The sequence below is a fragment of the Canis lupus genome, chromosome 28 (genome assembly GCF_003254725.2).
Source record: "Canis lupus dingo isolate Sandy chromosome 28, ASM325472v2, whole genome shotgun sequence".
NCBI lineage: Eukaryota > Metazoa > Chordata > Mammalia > Carnivora > Canidae > Canis > Canis lupus.
The window spans coordinates 7,218,577-7,223,277 of NC_064270.1; positions in this window are offsets into that span (position 1 = coordinate 7,218,577).

The following is a 4,701-nucleotide window of genomic DNA, read 5'->3' on the forward strand; positions in this document are numbered from 1 at the left end:
TGAGTCATCAAGGGTTTTTTTTTTTTTTTTTTTCACTTTCACATTACACTTCTAGAGAGTTTCTTTCATGCTCTCCTAGGAGAGCTAGGAACATCAGTACACTAAACAGTCCTGTCTCCTCTTTTCTCTGCTGAGTCTAGTTGGTTCATTTCATTTTTATGTGGTTATGGTTTTTAATATTTACATTCTGTTTCATAACCATAATTTCCACAGTTGGTTAATCTTTGTTCTATATTTAAGTGAATTCAGTGTTCTGCACCAGTTTTTTTTTTTTAAATCATCTCCTCTTCATTCTTGAGTTCTTTGCTTTAATTCCTCTCTGATTTGTGTGAATTTCATCATCAAGTAGTCCCCTGTCCCCAAGAAGAGCTTATAGTAGCTATATTCCTGGAGTATGTGTTGACTTGATAATATCTTTGATGACCTTGAAAAAATAGCCTAGCTGGATATAAAATCTTGAGTTACACTTTTTTCCCCCTCAGAATGTGGTAGATATTCCTCTTTTGTCTTTTGACAAAAGGTACTGAATGTGGTCTTTTACCATGGCTTCTCCATTTATCTCCTTTTGGTTGAGTCATCAGTGGATGTTTTTTCTAAGGAGGGTTCATGTGTGTTATTTTTCCTGAGTTTGTTTATTTTCATATTTGAGATGTTTGCTTGTTACAGTTATAGATGAATGACAACTTGTCTTTATGGATGTTCCAGTACCTCTGGCATGGAATAAGACCATGGAGAGATTGGGCAGTCCTGATGGCTCAGCGGCTTAGCACTGCCTTCAGCCCAGGGCATGATCCTGGATTCCCAGGATCGAGTCATGCGTCGGGCTCCTTGTAGGGAGCCTGCTTCTCCCTCTGCCTGTGTCTCCGCATCTGTCTCTTTGTGTCTCTCATGAATAAATAAATAAATAATCTTTAAAAAAAAAGAGAGAGAGACCAGGGAGAGTTTGAAGCCTGCTTGGCTTGCAAAAAACAAAACAAAACAAAACAAACAAACAAACAAACAAAACTAAATAAAAACCTTTGTAAATGACTTACTTTATTGCTTGTTTTCCTAAAGAATTGTTTATCCTTAGAGTCCAGTTACAACTGGAATGTATCTCAATTATTTGTGCTATGACATTTTTTTGTTTACAAAGTGTGTGCTCCTTTAATATGTAGCTTTAGTTCTTTTCTAATGTCAGGGAAATTGTCTTTTAGAACTTTAAACAATTTTCTATATGATTTGTTAGGTTTGCTGCTTCAGGGATGTCTGTTGTCATTATGTCAGAGTGTTTGTGTCTGTTTTCCATTCCTATTATCCTCTCTACTTATTTTAATGTCTTTGAATTTTTCCTTGCATTTGTTAAAAAGCAAAACTGAAACCTATTTATTGCATTAATGATTCAATTTTCAGCAAATATGTATTATTTCTCCTTTAGTTTATATTTTCTTAATAGTTCTTCAGTAGTATTGCCTTGGCCCTCGATTTGTTTCCTTAACTTCTGTCTCCCTTTTCATCTCTTTCTGCTGTTTTAGTGTCTTATCATTTTCTTCATTTTTTTGTTGCAGCATATTTGCATAGCTGCCATACTACTTTTGAAAATCCTCTCATGCTTAATATGTGGAGCTATTTCCAGACCTTCCACTTGCTCACATATAGCTTGGTTAATTCTTCCTTCTTCTTTACCTATTTTTCTTTTCTTCAAGTATCAATCTGAGGGCTACTTTTAACTAGCTTGAAGGTGTGAGGAGAAGGGGAGGGACTGCTCAGCTGAGCTGTTCCCCAGGGAAGATCCATCCCTGGGAGAAAATTCTAGATTTAGAGTCAGATAGTCTCATCAGCAGTACCAAGCATGTGTAACCATACCAGCAAAGTCCATAAGACATCACAGGAGTTCCCTACCATAATGAAATAACTGTGTGGTAAGTAACACTTTATTGAGCATTTACTCTGTACCAGACATGGGAAGAAATAATTTGCTACCTTTATTATGTATTTAAGATGCCAGTCCTGTGCTAAGTGCATTATATATTATTTTATTTATTCAATACAACAATATGGAAATACCTTTATCAGCCACCATTTTTTGAATGAGGGAGCTCAGGCTTAGAAAAGCTACATAATCTGCTACAAGTCATACAGCTAATAATGACAGAGCTGAGCTTTGGAACCATGTCTAAGCCATAAATGTTTAGTATGGAATTTTTTTTTTTTTTAAGATTTTATTTACTTATTCGTGAGAGACACACACAGAGAGAGGCAGAGACACAGGCACAGGGAGAAGCAGGCTCCATGCAGGGAGCCCGACGTTCGACTAGATCCCGGGTCTCCAGGGTCACACTCTGGGCTGAAGGTGGCGCTAAACCGCTGAGCCACCTGGACTGCCCGGAAGATTCTTTCATCAGGAAATTTGATGTATTGTTGGGAAATACTTGTAGAACTCCACTGTGGTTTGCATGTAATCTATTAAAATCTGAGCAATGTTTCTTTTCCAAAAGTAATTATAATTTATTGATGAACTATGATATAGACTTGCTTCAAAATGATCTGGGCAGGGGAGGGGACACTGGGTGAGGGAATGGATGGAACAAGATTAACCATAGGTTAATGAGTGAAGCTGGGTGACTTGACGCATGGAGGCTCATTGTACAGATGTAAATAATAATTGTTCAATTAATGACTTTTCATAGTGGGGCTCTTGAAATTTATACCACATTTTATTTATTTATTTATTTTTATTTTATTTTATTTTATTTTATTTTATACCACATTTTAAGCAGCGACTTCTTTGCTTTTGGTGTAATGACTTTTTGTCATTATACCAGAACTCTGAGAGAATAAATTTTTATTGTTCCATCCATGTAATATGTGGTACTTTGTTATGGCAGCCTTAGCAAACTAATACACTTACTTAAGTTTGTTTTCCTTGTTCATTTAGAGGAAACATTTTTAGGAATGGATTAAACTCACTGAGTGAGGGATAGCTGTACTTTTCTCTTTGGATATGTTTGAAATTTTCTATAATAAAAACTTCAAAAATGTTAAAAAATACTCCTGGTAAGCAGGCTTTCATGTAGAATATTATTGATCTCCAATGACCTACTTTGACATTATGTGAATAGGAATCATTCAGAGAGGTGGTATTTAAAATAAGTCATAGCTGGCCAGTGGGGAAGTTCTGACCCTTTTCTGAGCAGGAGCCTGATACTAATGGTGTTGAATGCCTATAAGTAATAATCTGAGATTTGGATTTTGACCATCTGTTCTACATGGGTCAAGATTATTTCAAGATTAAATTTGGTTGCTTATGTACCTTATGACCCATCTATACAGATCCATTTCCTATTCAGGGGCTTTGGTTTTCATATAAACCAATGTGGCAAAGTGGTTCAGAGCAGTTTTCTAGAGTCAACAGACCTGAATTGGAATGCTGGCTCCACTACTTACTATCTGGGTGCTTAATCTTAGATACATTGTCTTCTCTAAATACTTTCTTCATCTGTAACATGGGGGTAATGACATCTGTCTTTGAGATTGTTGGAAGGAGTAAATGAGATCATATATATAATGTACTTGGCACAATGCCTGGCCATTGTTATTACGTTGTCTTAAAAAGATGTGGCAATTCAGAGTGACTAAATCTTTGGCTTATGTCCACTTGACATGACCTGGGCTGAACTATCATTTGTGTCATTTTCAGTGTGGTACCACTTCTCTTAAGGTGACTAAAGTCAGCAGGCATCCTTCCCTTTATTTCACAATTTTAAGCCTCATGTGAACTTCAGGAAATAAACAGATTTCAACATGCTTAGGGAAATAGGAAGGTTCAAGTAGGAAGAAGGTCCACCTGTCATAGAAACCCAACAGAGGTAAAGTCATCTAGTCAATAAATATTTATTGCATGCCAGTATATGGCAAGCTCTATTCTATATGATGGGGATATAGCAATAGACAAAAATGACCAAAATCCAAGCTTGGGAATGAAAGTTACATTCATGTGGGGCATCTGGTAGGTGTTGGTTATGGAGTATGCATAATGAGAAGGAAGTATATGGTAGGTTTCCTGCTGTTGAACCAGTGATCAAATTGCACACAAGAATATAAAATTGTATATGTTAGATGTACATGTACTTTGCCTATAAGAGGGGTCCAGTAAATGAGGCATGAGTAAATGAATGTGAAAAACTGAAAGAATAGTGAAACTCAAGAGAGAGTGTGGTTTGTAGGTGTAAAGGTTCAGATTGCACTGGTTCATGGGTATATACTTTATTTATTTATTTATTTAGATTAAAAAAACATTTTTAAAAAAAGATTTTATTTATTTATTCATGAGAAACAGAGAGACAGAGAGGCAGAGACACAGGCAGAGGGAGAAGCAGGCTCCTTGCAAGGAGCCCAACTTGGGACTCGACGCTGGATTTCCAGGATCATGCCCTGGGCCGAAGGTGGTGCTAAACTGCTGAGCTACCCAGGCTGCCCCAGATTAAAAAAAAAAAAAATTTAAGTTGATTTCTACACCCAACATGGGGCTTGAGCTCAACTTTGAGAACAAGAGTTTCATGCTTCACTGACTGAGCCAGCCAGGTGCCCTAGTTCATGGATATATGTTTTATAACAACCTTTAATCCAATGATCTATATTATGCTTTAATAAAACTTTTTAAAAATGTAATTAAAGGAGGAAAGGAAAAAAACCCTGACCCTACAAGATAGAAGTCATTAT